Source organism: Equus caballus, chromosome 14 (assembly GCF_041296265.1).
Source record: "Equus caballus isolate H_3958 breed thoroughbred chromosome 14, TB-T2T, whole genome shotgun sequence".
In the NCBI taxonomy this organism is placed as follows: domain Eukaryota; kingdom Metazoa; phylum Chordata; class Mammalia; order Perissodactyla; family Equidae; genus Equus; species Equus caballus.
The window spans coordinates 66,068,036-66,096,026 of record NC_091697.1 but is presented as its reverse complement, the minus strand read 5'-3'; positions in this window follow the sequence as shown (position 1 = coordinate 66,096,026).

The following is a 27,991-nucleotide window of genomic DNA, read 5'->3' as shown; positions in this document are numbered from 1 at the left end:
ACATATAAAGTAGAAGAAGATGGGCAAGGATGTTAGCTCAGGGCCAATCTTCCTCAGCAAAAAAAAAAAAGGGGGGGGAGGATTTTCAGCAGATGTTACAGGGCTCAATCTTTGTCAAAAAACAAAAAAAGAGAGAGAAAGAGAAAAATTCTGACCACAAAACCATATGTTTGGAAATACTCATGATATTAAACTGTAGTAATTTTAAGAATCACAATCTATTTTTTTATTTTAGAATTTTGATGTTAAAATCTAGTCAACCTATTTTATGCATAATTAACTCATAACTCATTATGAAGACTAATGTAGACACATTGAAAATAGCACAAAAAATGTATTAAAATGTTTTTTTAAATTATTGTGTATTTAACAGAGCATTCTACACCTTCATCCATTATTAAATGTCCATAAAAGATAATGACATTAAGGCAAATCATTATGAAAACTTTAGATAATGATTAATTTATATAAGCATCTAAAGGAAACACTTCTTAAGGAAAAACCCTACATATTAAAACATCTTTTAATCACTGGTTATCTAGAAGCAAGTGTGGGTGTGTGGGTATGTATTTCAGAAACATAGATGCTCTTGGGTTCTCTGAATATAAAGGGTTGTAGTTGGAAAGAGAAGGCTAACAAAACTTGAAGTTCCTGTTTAGTTTTAGAGATATGGCTAAAGACAGGCTTTTATGGAAGAACAGATAACTGATAGTCAATTTTCCATTTTAGTTATTTTTGCAGAAAAAATAAAAAGTTTTTTTTAAAGATTTTACTTTTTCCTTTTTCTCCCCAAAGCCCCCCAGTACATAGTTGCATATTTTTAGTTGTGTGTCCTTCTAGTTGTGGCATGCGGGATGCCTCCTCAGCATGGTCTGATGAGTGGTGCCATGTCCATGCCCAGGATCCGAACTGGCGAAACCCTGGGCCACCGAAGCAGAGCGCACAAACTTAACCACTCGGCCACAGGGCCGGCCCCATAAAAAGTTTTAATAATATATTCTTACCTAGGAATCAAACTATTATAAAATGCTGTGTTTCTATTCTTGATTATTTGTCATGTCTGATACTAAAATTGATTTTCCACCATGGTGGGGAATGCACACATACATATATATAGATACACGATATGTGCAGAATGTATAATGGCCTATTTTCAGGTGAGACTCACTACACTCTATGAAAACTTTTAAACATGCCTTTATTTAATTATTTTTGAAATAAACCCTGTCTTGCAGAATTATTTAATGGGGTTTATAATGTCTCCTTCAAGGTACTGTTTTATTATGAATAAATTGTGTCACACAATTTTAGATACTTTTAGCTCATCTTTCCAAAGCCTTGCAAAGCAGCCTATAAACAAATACTCATTGTGTAGGCTGTGAGAGAATACATGAAAATTATGAGATAAAGTCCCTGCCCAAAAGGAGTTCGCAATCTAATTAGGAAATAAGATATCCCCATAAAACCAGTAAAGAACATACGAACAAGACAGGATTTCAAACAGACATAAAAATCACATTTTATTCTGGTTTTATATAAAAGTTTGGCATCAACCACCCTTTCTCTAAAGACAATTAAGAGTTAGAGGCAAAAGAAATTCGTGCTTTTATTTTCTGTCTTGCTTGACTTGCCACTTGACCAGAGTGAATGATCTTATGTCTTTCAAGAGCAGAGTATTGTGTCAGGACATACACAATGAGTAACGAGCTCATTCTTTCCACTGGAGGGGAACGAAAGAAGAGTCAGTTCAAATAAGATACTTTCTCTTTCCTTAAGAGGTGCTCTTTTTACACAATAAAAGCTTAACAAAGGCTAAGAAATTCTGTTGTTGATCTGTTTCTTCGTGACCTACAATTTAAGCCTAAGTCTCTACTCATTGTTTCTATACAGGAAATCTGCATATTTTGTATTGCAACCTTGATGGGTTAAAATATTAATTTTAAAAATCTACACAATTGCAGTAAACCTGCATTTGTTGTACTTCTGCTATTTTTTGACTCTTCTCTACAAACCTGGAAGGGTGGCACCTACTTAATTTCTAGGCTTAGAGAAAATAGGAGAAGCTTTCATCTGCCTGCACCTCACATTCTTTTGAGCCCCTCAAATAAAACAAAACCTGGAGATGTCCATATTCCTCTGGAAACAATGGAAAAGCATTAATTTAGAGAGGCTTGCTCTCCTCAGTGTGATGTGGAATACCTAATTAAAGCGTAACTGGGGACACAGATGGCTACCCAATTTTTACAAAGGGAGCATGCTGTTGTGTTAATTTGCTTTTTGAGTTCCAGTTCTTTTCTGTAAATGATACACAGTGACATTGTATACTATCATTTTAGAGCCAAAAAGAAGAATTCACAGGGACTGTAAACTGAAAGCAGTGTGTACACAGACATAAACTAGCTTTGTATTCTTTGGTTTGCGTTGATTTTCACTACTAGTGAATTTGTTCACTGCTAGTGAATAGACTTTGTCAGATAATGGCTATCAGAAATTATTTGTTTATTTATTTATTATTATTATTATTTTGCTGAGGAAGATTAGTCTTGAGCTAATATCTGTTGCCAATCTTCCTCTTTTTTGCTTGAGGAAGATTAGCCATGAGCTAACATCTGTGTCAATCTTCCTCCGCTTTATATGTGAGTCACCACCAAAGCATGGTGGTGTAGGTCTGTGCCTGGGATCCAAACCCACAAACCTGGGCTGCTGAAGTGGAGCACATTGAACTAAACCACTATGCCATGAGGTCAGCCCGAGAAATTATTTTTTACAACTATGATTTGAACTGTCTTTTGAGAGTAGAAAATAAAGCTTTTTGAATCATTTTGTCCTAATAATATGCATTTTTTTCTCAGCAGAACTCTAGTAATTTGTACATTTAGGGATAAGATTTAAAATTTGAAGCTTCCAAACAGAAATATGAAAAAAGCAGCTCCATGTCACAAAAGAGCTTGAAACTATAAAGAAGTACCAATCAGAAATGTTGGAGATGAAAAACACAATTGATGAGACAAAGAAAAATCTGGACTCCCAGAATAGTAGGGCTAATAATATGGAGGACAGAATTAGCAGTCTGGAGGACAGGAATATAGAAATGCATTAGATAGAGGAAGAGAGAGAACCAAGAATGAAAAGAAATGAAGAAACTCTCTGAGAAATACTCGACTCAATTAGGAAATGCAACACAAGGATTGTAGGTATCCCAGAGGGAGACGAGAAGGAGAATGGAGCAGAAAGCTTGTTCAAAGAAATAATAGCTGAGAACTTCCCAAATCTGGAGATGGAGCTGGAAATCCACATGACAGAAGGCAATAGATCTCCAACTTTATCAATGTAAAAAGACCAACTGCAAGGCATATAGTAATAAAGCTGGCAAAAGTCTATGACAAAGAAAAAATATTAAGGGCATCAAGGCAGAAGAAAATAATTTACAAAGGAACTCCTATCAGGCTGTCAGCAGATTTCTCAGCAGAAACATTACAGGCTAGGAGAGAGTGGAATGATATACTCAAAATTCTAAGAGACAAAAACTTTCAGCCAAGAATACTCTATTCAGTGAAAATATCCTTCAAATATGGTGGGAAATAAAAACTTTCCCAGATAAACAAAACTTAGGGGAGTTCATTGCCACAAGAAGCCCCCTACAAGAAATCATCAGGAAGGCCCTCATACCTGAAAAGAAAAGAAAAAGGAAACTGGTTACAAAACGCTGACTAAGGAGATAAGTAGATAGACAAAATCAGAAAATTGCAGCTGTCCATCAGAACAGGTTATCAAATGCTTAATTATAATATTAAAGATAAAGGGAAGGAAAACACCAAAAATAAATGTAATCTTGTCATTTTAAACACAAACTCACAACACAAGAAGAAAAAAGATGTGACAATAACAACTTAGAAGGGGAAAAAGAAGGGGATGGAAATGGCTTAATCAAAGGAAATAAGAAGCTATCAGAAAACGGACTATCTCATCTATGAAATTTTTTATACAAGTCACATGGTAATCACTAAACAAATAAGTAGAACAGAGACACAAATTATAAATAATGAGAAAACCAGAATATAAAACTACTTAACTGAATTGGTAGTCTGAAATATATGGGACAGGATACAAAGGAAATGCAGGAGAACTGGAAAAAAGCAATAAAATGGCAGCATTGGCCCAGAAATATCAAAAATTACTCTAACTGTAAATAGATTGAATTCTCCAATCAAAAGACACAGAGTGGCAGGATGGATTAAAAAACAAGACCCGACAATATGCTGCCTCCAGGAAACATATCTCAGTCCCAAAGACGAACACAAACTCAGAGTGAAGGGATGGAAGACGATACTCCAAGCTGATGGTGAGCAAAAGAAAGCAGATGTCACCATGCTTATATCAGACAAAGTAGACTTCAAGACAAAATAGATAAAGAGAGACAAAGAGGGGCAGTAAATAATGATAAAAGGGACACTGCACCAAGAAGACATACACTTATAAATATATATGCACCCAACACAGGAGGACCAAAGTACATAAAGCAACTATTAACAAACCTAAAAGGAGATATTAACAACAATACAATAATAGTAGGGGACCTCAACCCCCATTTACACGAGTAGATAGATCATCCAAACAGAAAGTCAACAAGGAAATTCTAGAATTAAATGAAAAACTAGAACAGATGAACTTAATAGATATATATAGAACACTCCATCAGAAAACAGCAGGTTACACATTCTTCTGAAGTGCACACAGAACATTCTCAAGCATAGACTATATGTTGGGAAACAAAGCAAGCCTCAATAAATTTAAGAGGATTGAAATAATAGCAAGCATCTTTTCCAATAATAATGTTGTGAAACTAGAACTCAATTACAAGAAAAAAGCTTGGAAAGGGGTAAAGAAGTGGAGATTAAACAACATGCTACTGAACGACCAACAGATCATTGAAGAAATCAAAGGAGAAATCAAATATTATCTTGAGACAAATGAAATGAAAACACACCATACCAACTCATTTGGGTTGTAGCAAAAGTGGTCCTAAGAGGGAAATTCATTGCAATACAGGGACACCTCAACAAATAAGAAAAATCCTCAAACAAGAAATCTCAAACTGGACCTACCAGAATTAGAAAAAGAAGAACAAATAAAGCCCAAAGTCAGTAGAAGGAAGAAAATAATAAAAATTAGAGCAGAAATAAATGAAATTGAAACCAAAAAAAGACAGTAGAAAGGATCAATGAAAAAAGAGCTGGTTCTTCAAGAAAATAAAATTGACAAACCCTTTGCCAGCGTCACTAAGAAAAAAAGAGAGAAGACTTGAATAAATAAAGTTAGAAATAAAATAAGGGAAATTACAACAGATACCACAGAAATACAAAAGATTATAAGAAATACTATGAAAAACTATACCCAACAAATTGGACTACCTAGAAGAGATAGCTAAATTCTTAGACTCTTATAACCTCTCAAAACTGAATCAAGAAAAAATAGAGAATCTGAATAGACCAATCACAAGTAGAGCTTGAAACAGTAATCAAAAACTTCCCCAAAAATGAAAGTCCAGGAACAGAGGGCTTCTCTGAAGAATTCTACCAAACATCCAAAGAAGATTTAATACCTATCCTTCGCAAACTATTCCAGAAAATTGAGGAAGATGGAACACTTCCTAACACATTCTACGAGGCCAACATCATCCTGATACCAAAGCCAGACAAGGACAACACAAAGAAGGAAAATTATAGGCCAATATTGCTGATGAATATAGACGCAAAAATCCTCAACAAAATATTGGCAAACCAAATACAGCAGTATATTAAAAAAATCATACACCATGATCAAGTGGGATTTATACCAGGGACACAGGGATGGTTCAACATCTGCAAGTCAATCAATGTCATACACTACATTAACAAAATGAGGAACAAAAACCACATAATCATCTCAATAGGTGCAGAGAAAGCATTTGACAAGATCCAACATCCATTTATGATAAAAACGCTCAATAAAATCAGTATAGAAGGAAAATACCTCAACATAACAAAGGCCATATATGACAAACCCACAGCCAACATCATACTCAATGGGGAAAAACTGAAAGCCATCCCTCTGAGAACAGGAACAAGAAAAGGGTGCCCACAATCACCACTCTTATTCAATACAGTACTGGAGGTTTTAGGTAGACCAATTAAGCAAGAAAAAGAAATAAAAGGAATCCAAATAGGCAATGAAGAAGTGAAACTCTCGCTGTTTGCAGACGACATGATTTTATATATAGAAAACCCTAAAATATCCATCAGAAAGTTACTAGAAATAATCAACAATTACAGCAAAGTTGTAGGTTACAAAATCAACCTACATAAATCAGTTGCATTTCTATACACTGATAACAAACTAACAGGAAGATAACTCAAGAACACAATCCTGTTCACAATTGCAACAAAAAGAATGAAATATCTAGGAATAAATTTAACCAAGAAAGTCAAAGACCTATGCAATGAAAACTACAAGACTTTTCTGAAAGAAATTGATGACGACATAAAGAAATGGAAAGACATTCCGTGCACATGGATTGGAAGAATAAACATAGTTAAGATGTCCATACTACCTAAAGCAATCTACAGATTCAGTGAAATCCCAATCAGAATCCCAATGACATTCTTCACGGAAATAGACCAAATAATCCTAAAAATCATGCTGGGAGACAAAAGACCCCAAATTGTAAGCAATCCTGAGAAAAAAGAACAAAGCTGGAGGCATCATAATTCCTGACTTCAAAATATACTGCAAAGCTATAGTAATCAAAAACAGCATGGTACTGATACAAAAACAGGCACACAGATCAATGGAACAAGATTGAAAGCCCAGAAATCAAACCACACATTTATGGACAGCTAATCCTCAACAAAGGAGCTGAGAACATACCGTGGAGAAAGGAAAGTCTCTTCAATACGTGGTGTTGGGAAAACTGGACAGCCATATGTAGAAGAATGAAAGTAGATCATTCTATTATTCCATTCACAAAAATAAACTCAAAATGGATCAAAGACTTGAATGCAAGGCCTTAAAACTATAAAACTCCTAGAAGAAAATATAGGCGGTACACTCTGTGACATCCGTCTTAAAATGATGTTTTCGGACACCATGTCTTCTCAGACAAGGGAAACAAAAACAAAAATAAGCAAGTGGGGCTTCATTACACTAAGGAGTTTCTACAAGGCAAGGGAAACCAGGATTGAAACAAAAAGACAGCCCATGAATTGGGAAAAAATATTTACAAATAATATATCTGAGAAAGGGTTAATCTCCATAACATATAAAGAACTCACACAACTCAACAATAAAAAATCAAACAACTTGATCAAAAAATGGGCAGAGGATATGAACAGACATTTCTCCAAAGAAGATATACAGACAGTAATAGGCACGTGAAAAGATGCTCAACGTCACTGATCATCAGGGAAATGCAAATCAAAACTACACTAAGATAGCACTTTACACCCATTGGAATGGCTATAATAACCAAGACAAAAAATAACAAATGTTGGAGAGGTTGTGGAGAAAAGGGAACTGTCATACACTGCTGGTGGGAATGCAAACTCATTCTGCCACTATGGAAAACAGTATGAAGATTTCTCAAAAAACTAAAAATAGAAATACCACATAACCCAGCCATCCCACTACTGGTATCTATCCAAAGAACTTGAAATCAGCAATTCAAAGAGACTTATGCACCCCTGTGTTCATGGAAGCATTATTCACAATAGCCAAGATGTGGAAGCAACCTAAGTGCCCACTGACTGATGACTGGATAAAGAAGATATTGTGTATATATACAGTGGAATACCACTCAGCCATAAAAAATGACAAAATCATCCCATTTGCAACAATATGGATGAACCTTGAGGGTATTATGTTACGCAAAATAAGGCAGATAGAGAAAGACAACACTGTATGATTTCATTAATATGTGGAAGATAAACACATGGTCAAAGAGAACTATTTAGTGGTTACCAGGGGAAAGGAGGTGAGGGGTGGGCACAAAGGTTGAAGCGGCACACCCATAGGATAACTGACAAATAATAATGTACAACTGAAATTTCACAAGGTTGTAAACTATAATAACCTTAATAAAAAATTTTTTTAAAGTAATGAAATTCAATAGACTCATTTTGCTTAGTCCAGTATACAGTGAGATCTTCAGTCAAAGAAAAACCTTATCTAATAGATATACAGGCAAAGGACAAAATTAACAGAAATGGCTGATAGGCAAATGAAAATATGCTTAACTTCAGATTTTCAAAAATATAAGCAGATAAACATTGAGATATAATTTTTCACTTGTAAGTACTTTTTTTACCTATCAAATACCCATGGTTGATGAGTTGGTGAAAAAATTCTGACTCTTTTGTATTGTTGGTAGGAGTTAGATTGATACAAACCTTTGGGGACAATTTGGCAAAATATAGCAACCTCAAAAAACTATATAAGCTTTAACTTGATAATTATACTACTAGTAATTTATCTCAAGAAGATAAAATAAATCCTCAAGAATATTTTTAAGTATATGACCTTTATGCTTCAAACCAAGAGATTAGAATAACCTAATCTTTAATCAACAAGAGATTTATAAAATAAATTATGATATAATGGGATATTATGCAGCCATCAAAAATGATAGTAATTAACTAGGTCTGTATTTAACATGGAAAGATGTACAGAACATAATGCAGATTTTAAAAAGCAGATTACAGTATGACATATACAGTATTATCCTAATTTTATAAACCTATATGTTGAGAGATAGCCAGCCCTGGTGGTCTAGAGGTTAAGGTTCAGCACTCTCACCTCCATAGCCCAGGTTCATTTCCTCGTCAAGAAATCACACCATCCATCTGTTGGTTGTCATGCTGTGGTGGCTGCGGTTGCTGTATTGCTGAAAGGTATACCACCGATATTTCAAAATACCAGTAGAGTCACCCAAGGTGGGCAGGTTTCAGCAGAGTTTTCAGACTAAGACAGAGGAAGAAACTGGCCACCCACTTCTGAAAAAATTGGCCATGAAAACCCTATGAATAGCAGAAGTGTATGTCTGTTATGGCGCCGGAAGGTGAGAGGATGGTGAAAAAAGACTAGGCAGGGTCCTGCTCTGCTGTGCGTAGCATTGCTAGGAGTCAGAATCGACTCGAAGGCACTACCAATGTTGAGAGACACATGGAAGAATGTTAGCCAAAATATTAATAGTGATTATCTCTAGATGCTGAAATCTAGAGGGTTTTTTTTTTTATCATATTCCTAAGATTTTTCTAAAGTTCTTAAAAATTATGACACTGAACATACTTTATTTTTATCATTTGAACAAAAAGCAGTTGATCACTCTTCGGTTTTGAAGTAAAATCTCCATTTACTAATGACAACGGTACCTTTTTTAAAAACTAGAAAGCACCTCAGTTCCTTCACGTTCTGTAGAGGAACATGAGTATCACAATCATGCAGTATTTTTAGTAAATCAGTGTGAGTCTTTTGTGTCTGCAGCTTTGTCTGACTAAGAGTAAGCAGTAAAACAGGTGTGCTAGGCAGGGCAGACCATCTGTTTCTCTTTGTAGAGGTTTTTTTTAAGAGGATGGGAAAGGATTTAAAATCTATCCTCATTGACTAAAAAGCTGGGAGAAGAAAATTAATACCTCTCCTACAATCCAGCATTACCTTCTGTTGTTATTTTCAATGAAAATGCATTTAGAAACTACCAACAATACTGTTCACGAAGTTTTGGAAATACAAGCTTTGTCTCAGGCCACAGTCTCAAAGTTTTCATGACAAAAGGGTGTTAATTAATAGCTGAGGTTCAAGTGGAAAAAGCCATAAACACGAAGTTCTTTTTAGAAATCCCCACTTAGGATTAAAGCTTTGTTTTATGCTAGAAAAGTTTGTGAGTCTTTTGAGTTAAGTGGGGAAAATCTCTACCTGTTTGCCTGTCCTCTCTGTTTTATTATTTCCTTCTACTGCCTGAAGAGAGAATCACACTCGAGTCCCTAAGAGGGAAGTTCGTAGGATTTCATAAAGGTGTTATTTTTGCTTTTCAAAGTTGTCACACAGTTGCTCTCCTATATAAAAGCCATCAACGTGGTACAGTCACTTTGGAAGACTGTTTGGCAGTTTCTTACAAAATGAAACACACTCTTATCATATGACCAGGTAATCACACTCCTTGGTATTTGTCTAAATGAGTAAAAAACAATCTTACTGGTATTTACTCAAATGAGTTAAAAGAAAAAAAAACTTAAAAGCCACCACATAAATGCATAAAGCAGCTTTATTTATAATTGCCAAAACTTGGAAGCATCCAAGATGTCCTTCAATAAAGTGAATGGATGCGCTAACCATGGTACATCCACATCCATAAAAAATAAAAAGAAATGAGCTTTCAAGTCATGAAAAGATCTGAAGGAGACTTAAATGCATATTGCTAAATGAATGAAGGCAATCTGACGAAGCTACCATTCCAACTAGACGATACTCTGGAAAAAGCAAAACTATCAAGACAGTAAAAAGATTAGTGGTTGCCGCAGATTGGAGGGGAGAAGGGAGGGATAAATAGGGGGAGCACAGGGGATTTTTAGAGCAGTGACACTATTCTACACGATACTGTAATGGTGAACACATGTCGTTGTACGTTTGTCAAAACCCAGAGAATATACAACACAAAGAGGTGAACTTGAATGTAAACTATGGACTTTAGTTAATAATAATGTGTCAATATTGGCCCATCAAATGTACCATACTAATGACAGATGTTAATAACAGGGGAAACTGTTCCAGGGTGGATGGGAGGGGATATATGCTGACTCTCTATACTTTCCACTCAATTTTTCTATAAACCTAAGCTGCTTTAAAACATAAAATCTTGTGGGCTGGCCCAGCAGCATAGTGGTTAAGTTTATGCACTTCAGTTCAGCGGCCCGGGGTTCACGGGTTCGGATCCCAGGTGCAGACCTACATACCCCTCATCAAGTTCCGTGTCCCACACACAAAATAGAGGAAGATTGGTATAGACATTAGCTCAGCTACAATCTTCCTCAAGCAAAAAGAGGAAGACTGGCAACAGATGTTAGCTCAGGGCCAATCTTCCTCACCAAAAAAAACCCCCCACAGAGTGTTAATTAAAAACAAACAAACAAAAAGGTCATTAATGACTGCTATGTGAACAAGTGGATCCATCGATCAATCATAGAACCCTGAAAGGTATCTGTGGTCTTGCTTTTACAGGCACTGCTAGACCTGGGTTGTAGTTTTTTGTCCTGCAATGTATAGCACACCATAAGAATGGTAGAATCATGAAAGAATTTACATTGGGTGCAAGCTATTGTCTTAATTTTTACTATGTGATCCACTGGGATATTCTAGTTTCAAACCATATTTTCAAAAATTTTATCACTGAATTCCTTTAAAAGTATCTTAGTCACCATTTGCTGTATTCATTTCAGAGATTTCCAAGTATGAGAAAAATGATTTGGAAGTATAACACCACTATATCTTGATAACTATGTAGTTTGAATAGGCAGAGCATATACTGTTTTCGTAATTATGCATTTTATGATTTTGAAATCACTTGGTTTAAAACTCTGTGACCATCAAACTGCACCGCTCAGATGTCCTGCTGCAGGGTGCATAGTTGACGGATCCTCTCAGTGTCTGAGCTGAGGCCACACTTTCCCCAGCCTGCTCCAAGCCAGTGACTAAGCACAGAGGGTTTATTAGTGCAGGCCTATTGCTGCTGGGTCCAGGACTCATCTACGAGGCAACTTTCTTTCAAGGACTCCTCCTTGGAATGGCCAAAGCTTATTTAGACCTCTACATTCTGAGAGTGCTTTCCAGTTCTCTTTGATGCCCCTTCACCTTACACAGGTGTTGGACCTACACTGTGGTCCGATGTCTCTCCCTGTCTACTCCGACGTCCTCCTCTTTATCCTTCACACGCATTTCCCCTAATAAATTTGTTGTATGTCTAATTCTATTTTGCCATCTGCTTCTCAGAGGACTTGAACTAATACAGAGACCAATCTCTAATACATGGTCATTTTTATCCTTTGAAGCACAATCATGTCAAAGTCCATAAAATTTATACCTCTACTTTTATGAATTAAACTCTGATATCTATGAATTGCAAAACTCTTTTTATTAATATAATCAAATATTCTGTGTAATATTTTAACTTGAGGAATATCAGCTTAATTGTTTATGGTTTATCATGCAGTTTCCAAATAGACATTGTATCTTTGGAACTCACGTTTTTCTCGCTTTCTTTCTCATTGGTATGAAGAACAAACGTAAAAGGGAGATTTCCATAAACTCAGATTGCTTAGTAGGCATCTTTATTTTCTCATTTATGTGCCAGGAGAACATCCTATCTTTTCCACATAAAAGTAAAATTCCCTTCACTATAAAAATCATACATTTTCAAGGTTTTTTTAAAAAAATTTTTTATTTTGAAATAATTATAGACACATCAAGTTGTAAAAATAGTATGGAGAAGTCCCATGCATCTTTCATCCAGCTTCCCCCAATAACAAAGATTAACATCAATTTTTTTACGCAACAAAATATTTCAAGCTCTAGTCAATGGCGAACTCAGATTTAATTACGCAAAATGGATATTTTCAATAATTTTAACAACCCTCGGGAATTCACTGTAATCATCCAATGGGATCTAACTAATGTGGTGGCTTTTTTGTGGCATCAGAACCACCTAGAGAGCATGTTAAAACAGAAATTACTGGGCTTCTCTAGAATTTTGGATTCAGTAGGTTTGTGTCAGAGCCCTAGAAGTTGCGATTCTCATAAGTTCCCAGGTGATGCCAGTGATGCTGGCCCAGGGATCTCTCTTTGAGAACCAAAAGATGAACACCACATAAACTACATCTATTTTCATGTGTTTAGAATATAAGGTGAAGCAACTCAGAACTATTTGAGAGTGGAAACACAACTTATGGAACTAGTCATTTTATTGTCTGTAAACGTACGACAGAGAAGACTTGGGAAAACCAAAGTCCAGCCAAGGCGCAAAGGTTGTATCTTCAATGAAATTAAGTTACTAGAAAGTGATTATGACACAGGAAGTTGAAAGCTAATTGGTTGAATTGCAATCTGTCTGAAGAAAAAGGGTATTCAGAGAGAGGGAGTGGTCTGTACAGATCTGGAAAAGGAAATCCTTCAAAGCAAAATTTGTAGTTACTCAGCATTACCCAGAAGAGAGAGCACCTTGACTAAGGTTGATGTGAATATTAATACGGTTATTCATCCTGGAATATAACCTGAAGTGGTCATGCCTCTATCAGACTTGATGACACTAGCCATTGAGAACATGTAATTATCTTTTTAATTATTACACATGATTTGCATATAGCAGAGAGATGGCGCTTACCTGTCTTTTCTGGCAAACTTCTGGTGCTTGGAAATATTTTTTTATATAAATGAACAAATCAGCTTTAAAAACTGTATCTCAGCCTCATATGAGTTTTGTTAGTCCTCTGAGCTGTGTCAACTCTGAGTCCCACAACAATATAGAATTTCTTGATCAGCTACCTGTAAGGACTTATTGGGTTTGTCAGTCAGACTCTGTACACATTTCTGTATCTCTTCTCTACATGATGGTAAAACTGCTGTTTACACATCCTGAAAAATCATCAGTTTTTAAACTCATGAAGTTTTTCGTTTTTTACCAAAACTCCAGAGAAGAGACTACTATGTTTCCAAGGTAATTATCAATGTAAGTGTTGTCAAGAACTATGAAGGTTCTGAGATCCCTGGATCAGAGATGAAGGACAGCAATAGCAGTAGCCAGAGTGTCAACATTTTTGTGCAGGTGCCCTGAGCCCCATCTCCTGCAGGACATGAAGAGGGCCAGGTGACAACTGTAACACACAGTTGGTTGTGTTACAGGAAAAGAACCTTGAGCCTAGAGAGCCAGAATCTTTTATAACGGGCCAAAAGCATTCCTGTCCTTTGCCCTGAGGGGAGGTGTTATCTTTGTTATACTGAATATTAAGCACGCCTGCCCATTGCTTCAGAGGCTGATACTATCCCCATGTTCCAAGGTTGTAAGTAAACCCCACCTTTTGTCCAAAGGGCAACACTTTGTCTATTTTCCAAGTGTGTTCACTGTACAAACATCCTTGAGATTGTCCAGAACAAAGGGCAGTCAGTGTCTCACTTACAATATGTACAGAAATGTGAAAGACCCACAGAGAATTGTCTCCCAACAAGTATATATTGCAAAAGTTCTCAGTCCTGAAAACATTAACTAATAGATGAATGGTTTGCTTCTAGAAATCTTGTCTTCTCATGATCCTATTCATATAAATTAGAAGGAGATAAAATTTATTACCCTGCCTACTCTACTTTAAGATAAAGCAGATTTGTTATAATATGTAATATAAAATGGCACATATATATATTTGGTTTTCGGTTCATGCCCTTTCAAATACTGACTCTTTTTCCTCTTGATATTTCTAATTATTTCCATCATTGCAAGTTTTCATAATGATTATTTGGTTCCTTTTTTTCTTGCCTTTAGAATTGTTAAAAATGTTCTGATTTTGATTTTACCCTGCAAAACAAGTCACCAGTTTAGAGTCACTCCTGAATCTTGGACATTTTGAAATGTTCGTAAAGTGTTACATTATTTCATTATTACTCTGGTGGTTAGGGTTTTCTTCTCCTTTCTGCTTTCGGTGTTTTTTATGTCACGGTACAAAGTACTTTTGATCCTTCCTTGATAACTTGTACCAGACCTAATATCTCCTATCAGATCTGAGACTGCAGGAGAAAACAAAATCTCTCTTATCTGCTTATGCTAATTAGAACATACTGTCTTGTTCTCTTTTTCTCAATGAAATGCAGAAAATGATCATTTTTATCTCATTTAATATTTTAAAAAAGCATTTAGCATTTTACACAAGAAAAAGAAAGTGGTTGTCTTTAAAATACATTAGGTGACCTTGAAGAATTTCCCTGTTACATATGATTAAACTCTAAGGGAAAAATTATGACAATCATTTCTAATTTTTGCAACTATAATTGTCTACAGCAGATTCATTTGATGTGGATATTAGATTAGTAGTCAATGGAACACTCTTAACTTGGAGTCTGCTGTCTTTGTATTAGAAGCAGGCTGCTCACTGTAAGAATCAAAACAGTTTCAGCCTCCTCAAAAGCTCATTATTTTGAGGGGCAGGCTTTGGCTTGATAACGAGAACCAATTCTGGCTCGTGGCCAGCTTTGTCTCCTTCCACACAAACATTCAGCAATTAACCAAAATCACAGAGCTGCAGTCTGGAAGATGCATTAGAGATCATCTAGTTCCATTGGTTCTCAACATTTTCTGTGATATAAATCCACCAGCTCTGGGGTCCCACCATAACAGCAAAAAACAAAAACAAATCGTCCAAACACAAAATTTTCTCTGAGAAGTTTTGTGCTTTCTGCCTTAAGATAGTGTCTTCGAATTTGTTCAGAAGATTCAGGCGCGCCATCGATGCTCCATCTATGTTTTTGTTAGTTGAGAGGCACTGCTAGTTTCAAGATTAGGAAACAGGCTTGATTGGCCGAGGTCACACAGTTGTCTGGTGGCAGAGTCAGGATTAGGGCCACTTCTCTTCCCTCTCAGACATGTTTTTCAATATTTTGCTTCCTGGGGTGCTGGGCAGATGCTCAATTGCCCCTGCAGTCATCTAACCCTGCTTCTCTTTATGCCTTTACTCTGGGCAGGACTTCATCTGATGAGTGAGTTAGCCTCTGGCACAAATTAGGCAATTTTCGTTAGTGCTTAAAGGTCATTAGGGTACCATTAGCAAATTAGAGTTTTAGTTTAACTAAAAGGCGCCCTGGTAGCCTGAAAGAATTTACACACCTCTAAGTACATTAAACCAGAATTAAAGACATTTAATTCAGTAATTTAATAAATAATCCAAAACCTTTGTTCTCTCAAAAGTTATTTAAGAATCTACACTTTTCACTTGATGAAAATTCTGTTTGATTTTCTTCCCATATTCACCTTGGTGGCTATTAATGTATTGCTGATTGGTTGCATATTCCTTCATCTGTGTCACATACTTTTATTGAGTGACAAGAACTCAAGAATAAAGATAAATCCAATACCCCCTGAACTCAAGTCACTCCAAATCTAGGGAAGAATAAAAAATATATAAACAGAAATTCATTGGCTTGACTAGAAGTACAGAGTGTTATAAGTGTTGTAAGACCTTTACTTTCTAAAATATATTGTAAAATCTCTACATTTGCTGCTATTATAGAATTTTATTATATTATGATAATCAAGACTACTAATGGAAAATGATAGCAAATAACTATAAAAATCATATTTCAATAACTGCTTATTAGTTAAAAACAAAAGATTTTTGTAGTTTTCTAAGAACTTACGTGTGTATCATCTTATTTAGTCTTCAAAACAACTCTGGGAAGTAAGTAGGATAAACAATGCTATCATCATTTAAAGGTGAGACACTGAGACTCAGAAATTTGGCACTTAGCAGATGGTAACCAATTAATATACCATGAAGTCATTGGGATTTACCCCTCTTCTGATCTCTGCACTTACTTAACGTCCTGTGAGCTGGGCTCAAACTTAATGCAGCTTTTAGTCCTAGACAAGGTTTTGGGGACCTGAATGCCTTCCTCCTTTGCTTATCATGGGAAGCCAGAAAGAAATGCAAATTCACTTTTGCCTCTCTGTCTCTTAAGCCTGGAGTAAAACTTAAATAGAATGTAGCCCACTGTGCATTCTTGGCACCCTTGTCAAAGATCAGTTGACCATATAGGTGTGGGTTTATTTCTGTGCTCTCTACTCTGTTCCCTTGGTCTATATGTCTGTCTTTATGCCAATACCATACTGATTTTGACACATGAATGGATAAAGAAAATGTGGTATATACATACAAGGGAATATTATTCAGCCTTAAGAAAGAGGAGGAAATCCTACAATTTGGGACTATGTGGACAAACCTGGAGAACGTTATGCTAAGTGAAATAAGGCAGTCACAGGAGGACAAATACTGCCTGACACTTATATAAGGTATCTAAAATAGCCAAACTCATAGAAGTGGAAACTACAAAATTGGTTGCTAGAAGCTGGAGGGTAGGGGAAATGAGGTGTTGTTATTCAATGGGTATAAAGTTTCAATTATGCTAGATGAATAAATTCTGGAGATCTGCTGTACAACAGAAAGCTATCGCTAACAATACGATATTGTGCACTTCAAAATTTGTTAAGGGAGTAGATCTCATGTTAAGTGTTCTTACCACAAAAAAAAAGTAGCCCAGATGAGAAGCTGAAGAAAAAGGTCTTAAACCCCGATGGGCTAAATTCTCAGAGATTAGAACTAAAAAAGAACCCAAAACTATATTTGAAAACATCTCTAGCATTCTTAATGGTCAAGCAGAACTTTCTCTCATTAGGTGCAACTACCATCCTCAAGTTGTAATGCTTCCACTTTCTTTTCTTTTTTTCTTTGAGGAAGATTAGCCCTGAGCTAACATCTGCTGCCAATCCTCCTCTTTTTGCTGAGGAAGACTGGTCCTGAGCTAACATTCATGCTCATCTTCCTCTACTTTATATGTGGGACGCCTACCACAACATGGCTTGCCAAAAGGTACCATGTCCACACCCGGGATCCGACGAACCCCGGGCCAACAAAGCAGAACGTGCGAACTTAACTGCTGCGCCACCGGCCGGCCCCTGCTTCCACTTTCCGGAGGTAGAATGATTAACAGAGGAGGGCTGCCCCTCCCATTCCCCAGAGTTTGGTATTACTCTACTTTCTCTCCGTCATTTCCTAACTAGCTTACTACTATGAACACCAATTGAATGTTTTTGGTGGTTTTTTGGAGCTCTTTCCTTTCTTGTCATCTACTAGGACCTCTCATAGAGGAAATTTGAGTGAATATGGTGAAAGTCTTGCCAGAAGAGTCAATACAGAACTTGTTTTTTCTCACTTCAAGTCCTTTCCATACATCAAGCTCCCTCAACTAACCTCTTTATATTTTTAATTTTGCTTATTTTGATAGTTATTCATGGATATTTCGATACAGTACCCAAATTAAGAAATAAGTAATTCCAGTGTTTTTATTGTAATTAGTGACTCAAGTTAAACAGCCATTTATCTTTTAAGTCAAACTATACTAAGAAATCTTTGAATACTAATTAATTTATAGTAATATAAGCAGTCTCTAATTTTTACTTCGGTTTATAAGGGCTAGATGATGTTCCTAAAATCAAATAGAAAGTCACATATGTAACCTGATTATTCTCAGACCTGTGGGGTTAATATGGCAAGACAGCATAATAAAGGGGTAAAGAGTGGGGTTGGATTCAAACCACCTAGGTAGGTCTTCACTGTGTGATCTTAGGCAAGGCATTTAACTTCTCTGTGCCTCAGTTTTCTCACGTAAAAAGAAGGGAGATAATAATAGTGTCTATCTCATAAGGTCGATGATTTAGGATACATAAGATGCTCAGAAGAAATGTTGTCTATGGCCATTATTGCACAGGAGCTAATATTCATGGGAGAACACTGCTTCATTCCCCTGCCTGTTATTCCAGGAATTCTGGCTCTACTTAAAGTCTCACCAGCTTATTTCTGGGATTTTCCAATTTTGGTTCTCTTGAGGTCACAACAAACTCATATGCTTCTATTTTGGCCTAAGCCATCCAAAAGCATCTTTTGACTTGCATGCTTCTGGCCCTGTGACAAGGCTGATGTCTAGCCATCCCAAAGGTACCATCTCTAGATGCTTCTAACATCGGATTCCCATTGCACCAAAGCTAAGGTCTGTTCCACCTTGAAGGGAACGGAATACTTCTTACCTGCCTCCTGATGTCATATTCTATCACTTGAATGCCTCAGGAAATTTGCTTTTATGCCTCATGGCTTCTGTCTCTTTCTCTACAAGCTCCACACTTGGGGCCCTGGCTCAGGGAACAGTGATATCTGAGACCCAAAACTTTTGTCCTCACTACTCTCTGCCTGCTCTCAATGAGAAACTCTCCTGCAAATGGATTCATGAAAGTCCTACCTGGCAGTTCCTCAGATGTGCTTGGGGGGGCTCAAATCTTACCCCAGGCTCAGTCCAGGACCCTGATTCCCCTACATGGTTACACAAAGATGCTGATGAAATTCTCACACTTCCTTTGAGCAAAGAGTCAGTGGAGAGAGTCTCCTTTTAGTGCTCCCTTTGGGGTAATTGTACATTCCTGTACTATTTTTAGTAAATCTATTTTCTAAACAAAGTAAATCTTTCCATATGCTTATGTGATTTTTAGTATGTCACAAAGTGAGTACTGTACAAGCCTGAAATGTGTGCATTGCTGGTAAGATAGTCCCATGTGTGTCTACTTCCCTAAACAACTTTCCATCAAAAGTACAAAATTTCTCCATAATCTCAACTATTAACAATGTTCTCAGTTCAATGTTTTACCAGTTGAGGCAATCAACTGATTTAATGTTACCCAGAAGGCTTTTTCTTTGAGATTCAGAAGGGCAGACAGAAAGGGAAATTAATATGCATAAAGCTCTGGGTAAACATATGAAGGTTTTCATGGTAGTGGGGAGTGGCAAAGTATTTTTTTCTGCAGGGCATTCCTGACAGATAATGTATATATGTAGAAGTGTGTGTACCCCGTTTCTGCAACCCTAGCAGAGGTACAGTTGGTGGCAGGTTGTGCAAAATAATCTGAAGTCTAGCTGTAAACCCCTCTCTTCATCTCCCACTCATCTGCCACACACTGGTGATTCAGAATCCCTGGTCCCATCGTTGATCCTTCCAACTATCAGCATACTGCCATATAATTTGTGATTGCAGTTGCTAATCTATTCGGAAGTGTATTTAACCTTCAGTTGCTGTCCCAGCTGGTGGTGGTTCCAGTTTTGTGAGTTTTATCTCTGAATCAACTTCAATAGGAAGTGGCCATGCCCTAAAGCATCACTAATAACTTGGTTCTGGAACACTATTTACCCCTGTATTTCAATAATGTACATTTTTATTTAACTCCAGTGAACTAGGAATGTTGAAAGAATGCTTTACAGAGAGCTTCCCTAGTACTCCCCAGCTTTGTGCCATTCAAGCGTATTGTAAGAATAGAGGATAGATTAGCCTGGCATGAAGCAATTGGAAACAAGGCAGCTTGCCTGAAACAAAGGCTAAAGATAGATATTAAGAACAGAGACACCTGCTTACCCTCAAGGTCAGACTCCACAAGTAGCAGTGGAAGCCTGAAACAAAAAATTGCCATGTACAAGTGGAAAGGACTATTGTTCATGCACAGACTTCAAAACCACTATGACCACCCCATCATTACTACCGCTAATAACACCTCGCAAACATTTATGTTTAAAAAATAATCTGCATTGAAAAATCAGGATGCTTGTTTTAACATAAAACCAGATTTTCTGGTATAGTAAAGCATATATTATTTACAAGTTTTAAAAGGAAAAAGAAAACCCATAAAGAAACTACCCAAGTCATTCAGAGAATGCCAATGTCCCTGTTTTGGTCATCCATCCATTCTAATACAGCTCACAGGGACTATTGGAACCGTCAAGCAGCCTTTCTATTGCTGGGAACTAGAGCGCATAAACCAACATTCACTTAGCCTCCTGCAAACGACAGAGCTAACAAACAGCTTGAAGTTTCACAATTTTAAAATAAAACAGTCATCACCCTAGAATACCATACTGCATCTAAATGTGTGACAAGGATGCAAATTATAATCATTTTTCAATATTGTGCAGCTAGAAACAGAACCGCTGCACCAGATACACAAACTTCATTATGGGGCCACTAGGCTGTCCATCACGGTCAAATTCCTATTGGCATTTCCATTAAAGAAGAGGGAGGGAAGGGAAAGGAAAGTGAAAGGAGGACAAAATTCTTTAGCCCTTGAAAGTAGCCTCACATATTTGCACTTAATATTTTCTACACTTTGATGATTTGGATGGTGGAATGGAGAGACTAATGTCCAACTTTGTTTGGATTTATCTCAGCTTTTCCTTTGTCCCCAGATAAAGCACTCCGTGATGTAAGCACTTACATCAATGGGCTATTTTTTTATATGCAGATGTCCTACCAAATGAATAATTTATTTTTTATTGAGATTTTTCCCTCCTAAAGGAGTAATAGATTTTCACCTAAACATCTATATACACTCATTCAGCTCCTGCTGGTGACAAAGTCCAATTTTTTATTAGGTGATTACCTAGAGCATGGAGTACAATGTATGATCACATGGATGGGAGATTATTTTCCATGGAGCAGGAGGAGACCCATTGTGAACCCTTGACCCAAGACTCATAAATACAATGTACTTGCCAACTGAACTTATTGGCTAAAGAAAAAGAAAGCAATTCCAATCAGAAAATAAATCTGGTTGCCCAATACTTACTATTGAATATTGTTATCCTCAGCAATTTTGTCCAAGGTTAAATAATCTTATCATTCTTATTCTTTACTCAAAAAGCTCTCATTTCCAGAGACCTACCAACCAGGTGCATCCATGAACCTTGATTGAAACCTGTTTTGAAAAAAAATATGTAAAAGACATTTATGGGGTAATTGGAGAAATTTGAAATGATTACATCGGGGAATTACTGTTAATTTTCTTAGGGGGCAATAATATCATTATAGTTTTACATGAAAATATCTTTATCCTTAGAAGTTGCAGATGAAATATTTAGGGGTTAGGTCTGTAAATTTCCAATGATGCACTCCCACCACACACAAACACAGGAAATATTGCAAATTATTAACAAGGTGGTGGGTATTTGGTTATTCATTGTACTATTCTTTCAACTTTCCTATATTTTTGAAAATATAATAAAAATTTTGGAAAAATAATTCCTCTTTCACAAGTTAGGGCAGCTTGATGAAAACAAACATTGCAATTGCTCCATACTTGGGCATGTTGCTCACCTGCTTCAACTCTACTCCCTGTCCATTGCCCTCAGACCTCTATGATTAATCAGGTCTCTGTTTTTATCTCCAAGCTTATCTATCACCACTTCATACATCAAAATCTACACTCAATATAGATTAAATTGGTTTCTGTTTTCCAGATTGCCATGCTCCCTCTCACTCTTAGGGTTTGCACGTGACATTCCTTCCACTTGAATCATATTCTCCACCTCACTTTTCCTCTATCTTTGCCAGTATACCTCTTACGATTCCAATAAGTCTCATATTATACATCAATTCCTGCAGGAAGCTTTCCTTCACCTCCAAAGTCATTACCTTGAGAATACCACCGTCTACTTTCCCTATCATTCCACTTAACATGCCATATTGTAATTGCCAGTTTAATAGCCTAGTCAGTGCTTAAAAATTAGAATGGTGCACTTCTCACTATGAACTCTGGCATCATTAATAAGATAAGGATAATAACGTGGACTGGAAACATCAAATGGATATTAGAAGAGTTTTCAGTTCTTTGTACATAGATAAACTGAAAATAATTGTTATTATCATGTATTGCCACAGGGAAATTCTCTAGCTAAGAATTTCCAACAGAAACTAGATGGCAATATATTAGTTGCTTTTTGTTTGGAATTTCAATATCCTTAGGAACAAGTAGGAAGTCAAAACTTAACCCTACTATTCCTGACTAGTATGATACCATGTGCTTTTAAAAGGCAAACACACACACACACTTAAAATGAAATGGAATAAGTGAAAAACCATAATCTGACAATGTGCTTATAACCCCTATAGTTATTTATTGAACTATTCACTAGAAAGCCTTTCCTGAGCTCTCTAGTAACATAAATAATTCTAATTATAGGACACTTTATTCTTTATTGTGTATCTTGTTGCTGAGCACTCTATCCTACATTTCCTTCTCTTTCCTTTCTTCTTCTTTCACCTTCTGTCATGGATTATTAATGATGGCTGGATGTGATTTATTAGCCTTCTTGCACATTGTTTCTTAAGTGGATCATTGACATTAGCTAATTGCCAATGCCGTAACCCTGCCACAATCCCTGTCGCAGTGTTTCCCATTTAAACACTTGCTGTTTTGCCCAACCTTCAGTCATCACTGATATCCTTCTAAACACCAAACAAATGCAATGCTGTCTACTGCGCTCTATTTATAGTAGTGCTTTGACTCAGTATATTTAAAGTTTGAAATTTGGCTTAAAGGAAGCTCATATAACGTTATGTATTGTCATGCATGTATATTTAAATATTCCCTTTATATCTTTAAAAACCAATTAGTTCACATAATACTCTAGTTACTAGGTTGAAGTGATAATTTACTCTCATTTGAAAAATGAGAAGTCACCCTGATTTACAGTTTGTACCATATATTTGTAGTGTATGTATCACAAAAGTATGTCTGTCTAGCACTCTATCCCCTGGCACTTCCAAATTTCTACAGTAAATTACGTTCATAATAATGAACTTGAAGAACCTACAAGATCCCAAATTTTAAATTATGGCCAGTGTACTTTTCATGCTGAGTACATTTAATTGTTAATTCCTTTTGAAATGTAATGTATGTGTTGTCTAGGTGTTCTAGGAGTATATATTTTAAACTCTTAATTGTTATTAGTCTCTTTTTCTTAACAGAGTGCCTCACATGCACAAAGCTGTTGTTAGGGCCTCTAGGTATTTGCCCAGTCCTCATTTAGATGTTCTATCTGTATGAGAATGTTAAGTGAGTATTTCAGAAAAAGAATATATAATGTATAGTTATGAAAGTTATTTCTCTCCAATTATCACCAGGAAGAGTCTGATATTGAATTTTCTACCAACCATTACTTTAGTTGTGTCACTTTAGGGCACTAAATGTGAGCATTGCTTGTAGTAGCTTTAAACAAGACCCCACAACCTACTTATATACTCTGACGGTCAATCCCAGTCTCTGCCTTCTTCTTTTGGAGAAACTGAGCCACAAAATATTCATAATTCTATATAAGCAGAGCATGAGACTTGCCCTTAAATATTTGAGTTTCTTAATTAGTGCTTATTTTGCTAGGCCATACGTGAATCTATTCTTTAATCCAAATGCTGTTAGAATGTCCAGGACTGGGTAAAAATCAGTAACTCTCACTTACTAATCCAGGAAAAGAACATACAGTGTGTCTTAGACTAGATTTTAGTGTGTTTTAAAATAACCTTAAATTTCTGAAGTTGTTGATTAGAATTGCAAGAGATCAAGCAGAGTCAAAGTGCTTTGTTTGACTTTTTTTACTCAATGAACATTATGCCTTTTCTAATAATGAAAGTCTTGTTCTAAACAGAAAGTTTAAAAAATAAAAAAGGAATAAGGGGAAAAATATAAAATCACTTGTAAACTTTCTTGATTTCAAGAAATACCCTCTATTAACATTTTGTATTGTGTTTTTCCAATCCCCTGTTACACATCCCTATATCACCAGATATTTCCCTCTAGGTAATAATCATCATGCTTACAATATTAGTTTAATGTTTGCTTTTCCCTAAAGACTGCAATCTTCTGGAAGCAGGACTGACTCTACCTTAGGCACAGTCATATCCGGAGTGCTTAGTACAGTGTCCAGCTCATAGCAGGCACTCACCAAATATTGGCCGTGGAAACATGGTTGATTCCATGCATTTTTATACATGTATTTTTTGCTTCCATAAAATAGCACTATACAGTGCACATAGAAGTATTTTTAAATAAAAATTTTTTCTATACACAATTTAAAATATCTCAGGTGACACAATGATGGACACCTTACTCCATTTCTAGATTGAAATATTTTTATACCTAACAAATCTTCAAGTAAATACTTCACAACATAGTACATGTTCCAAGCCAGATCACACTCACACAGCAAAAAATCAATAGAGCCAAGCATAGATATCCAGCAGAAGACATTTATCTAAATATTAATAATGCTGTAGTGGCTTTTCCAAATTTATAGTACCACATCTTTTTAACTTGTGACAATTTCTCAACAGGAAAGCACTTGAATTGCAGTACTCTCATGAGAATAACCTAAGCTTAAACAAAAAGGAGGGAGGGATATGATAGAACAAATCTCTAACTCATCCAGAGGAAATGGCGTCTTCTAAGAAATTTTAAAACCAATGCATAATTATAATGGTGACAGGTACTTTGATGTGAAAAAAAAAAAAAGGTAGGCCCTCTCATCCAATGTCTGACAATTGTGTACTTAGAAGATCTGAAACAAAATCTAAAATTAAAATATTGGATTTGATGCCTTATATTCACTCTACAACTTTCCATGAGCACCAAGAACTCATTAATCACCAAATATAATCATCATCTCTTTTCAACGCTCTTCTTCATTGGCCTCTTTTTTTTTTTTTTTTATTAATGTTACGATAGATTACAACCTTGTGAGATTTCAGTTGTACATTTTTGTAAGTCATGTTGTGGGTACACCACTTCCCCCTCTGTGCCCTCCCCCCACCCCCCCTTTTCCCTGGTAACCACCGATCAGATCTCCTTATCAATATACTAACTTCCACCTATGAGTGGAGTCATATAGAGTTCGTCTTTCTCTGACTGGCTTATTTCGCTTAACATAATACCCTCGAGGTCCATCCACGTTGTTGTGAATGGGCCAATTTTGTCTTTTTTTATGGCTGAGTAGTATTCCATTGTGTATATATACCACATCTTCTTTATCCAATCATCAGTTTCTGGGCATGTAGGCTGGTTACATGTCTTGGCTATTGTAAATAATGCTGCGATGAACATAGGGGTGCAACGGACTTTTGAGATTTCTGATATCAGGTTCTTAGGATAGATACCCAGTAATGGGATGGCTGGGTCATAGGGTATTTCTATTTTTAACTTTTTGAGAAATCTCCATACTGTTTTCCATAGTGGCTGTACCAGTTTGCATTCCCACCAACACTGTATGAGGGTTCCTTTTTCTCCACAACCTCTCCAACATTTGTCGCTCTTGGTTTTGGATGTTTTTGCCAATCTAACGGGTGTAAGGTGATATCTTAGTGTAGTTTTGATTTGCATTTCCCTGATGATTAGCGATGATGAACATCTTTTTATGTGTCTATTGGCCATATTCATATCTTCTTTTGAGAAATGTCTGTTCATGTCCTCTGCCCATTTTTTGATCGGGTTGTTTGTTTTTTTGTTGTTAATCAGTGTGAGTTCTTTGTATATTATGGAGATTAACCCTTTGTCAGATAAGTGGCTTGTAAATATTTTTTCCCAATTAGTGAGCTGTTTTTTTGTTTCAATCCTGTTTTCCCTTGCCTTGAAGAAGCCTGACCTCTTTTTTTTTTTCCGACTTTACTATATGCAAGGCATTGTTCTAGGCACATCCCAATTGCTGTCACTTTCCTTAATTTCAATACTTTGTATTGGTTTTCCTTTTCCCTACCCGGCCATAATTTCCTGTCCCTTTAATGCACTGGATTTCCTTTTCCTGCTGTGTAAATATTGGTTATCTTTCATTTTCTCATGTTATGAGCTCTTCTCAGGCAATTTCATATATTTTCATAGTTTCAGCTATAGCAACCTCAAAACCATATTTCCAACCTCCTGGTCACATCCCCTTTCATTCTCTGAAATTTTTGGCACCTAGCTCACTCTTTCTCTCCACCCCACGCTAGGCTTTCATCCTAGGTGATTCAACATCTTGGGTGGTCCGACACCTGTCTCACACATCGTCCGTGACCTACATCATCCACCCACTCCCATGATCATTCCTTGCAACTTATAGTCAACTGAAAATATTCCACCATAAGAAAGCTTACTCTTTTTCCAGTTTCTGCTTGAACTATATTCTCGCTACAATTTTCCTAAAGCCTCAATAGATTTCCAGTCCACTGACCCTTTCTCTTTCTCCTGACAATCAACTTTTGACTTTATTTACTTTCTTATACGGTTTCATTACTATCAGCCAATGCTTCAATATTCTCTTCCCAATATCCTAAACTCCTTTGCTCAATCGTTCTTCTTTCCTACCTCCTCACAAAGCCCATTCGGGCTCTGACATTCTACTGGAGAAAATCCTACACTAAGCAGGTAAACGTTACCATAGAGTCATGACTATTAAACTTAATTTCATGTGGCCTAACAAGATATTTTTGTTACTTAGCCAACTCTCCAATTCTTCGCCATGATTATTCCAAAATGTTTCCCTTTATCCTCAAAACTCTGAGACTCTCTCTTCCACCTCTAAGTTCTTAGTCATTCCCAATTGTTCTCATCTCCACTTTACTGAGAAGAGCATAACCACAAAAGTAATTTCCTTAAATTGTCATTTGAAGACCTGCAAACTTACTTACATCTGCACCCACTCTTTCCTTCTCCCATCTTACTATAATCCATTTAACAAACATTTATTGAATGTCTACTATGTGCCAGGCACCCTGCTAGGTGCTGGGAATACAAAGAAGATTAAGATAGATACAGTCTCTTACCTCATGGAGCTTATAGTTTGATGGAGAAGAGATCTATTAAATAACTATCCTAATAATTACTTAATTACACTTGTGATAGGTGTTATGATTAAAATGGGGTGCTGTAAGATCATATATCAGGGGACCTGACCTATATGTAAAGTAAGACTTAAAGATAAGTAGGAGTTGTTCAGGCAAATGTACACGTATGTAGAAGGAGTTTCAACCACGAGTGTGGATAACAGCATGTCATGTCCAAGGAAAAGAGGAATGATTGATGTGTCAGGAATACAGAGACACAAATGTAAGATGAGACTGAAAGCAATAGATCCTTGTTACTCATGCTAAAGATTTTGGCCATTTTTATAACAACAGAGGGACATTTTGAGCGGGGGAGTATATGATTAGATTTTCTTTGTTTTGTTTTTAAAAAATGAAACACCTAACTCTGGCATTTAAAAAAGATTGTTCAAAATTGGGTGGAGGCTAGTTGAAGTGAACAGAGCAGAAGCCTGGTTGGATTGTACTAAGCAGTGAGTATGAGAATAGGAAATGGATTAGCAAGACCATATCCATC